The sequence below is a fragment of the Sinocyclocheilus rhinocerous genome, unplaced genomic scaffold (genome assembly GCF_001515625.1).
Source record: "Sinocyclocheilus rhinocerous isolate Xijiao unplaced genomic scaffold, SAMN03320098_v1.1 scaffold942, whole genome shotgun sequence".
Classification (NCBI taxonomy): domain Eukaryota; kingdom Metazoa; phylum Chordata; class Actinopteri; order Cypriniformes; family Cyprinidae; genus Sinocyclocheilus; species Sinocyclocheilus rhinocerous.
The window spans coordinates 3,377,778-3,378,261 of record NW_015627890.1 but is presented as its reverse complement, the minus strand read 5'-3'; positions in this window follow the sequence as shown (position 1 = coordinate 3,378,261).

Here is a 484-nt window from a genome sequence, read left to right as displayed (position 1 = left end):
ACAGAACTGGTAGGAGCTAGCAGAAAATCTGCAAGGATAAGCTGCAAATTGCTCCAGACTTAATGCTGATAGTCAAAAGTCTTACTTGACTGGTAAGGTTGTAGATTCAATCCCCATTTGGGGCGATCCTTGAACTTTCGCCACCATGTGCTTGAGCAAGACACAGAAAGATATGCTATATGCAATTTTTTTATGGAATAGCATGCATAAAATGTCCTAATAATTGACAGATATCACTGAAATAGTCTCAGTGACAGCCTGAGGCTCTGTAAAAAGCAAAAAAGAATCTGTCCGTGGGGTGCTGCAGTTGGACAGTCACCAAACTTTGAAGCACTCTCTGCCTGTCAGTTTAGTGTGGTCACGTTCCTCAACATCGGGTTCCCTGACTTGTCTTTTAAGCAGGGCTGTCTCACATTAACGCGTTAAAGCATGCGATTAATTCAAAAATCACTTTCATGATGAACGTGATTTTTCTCCAGTGAGG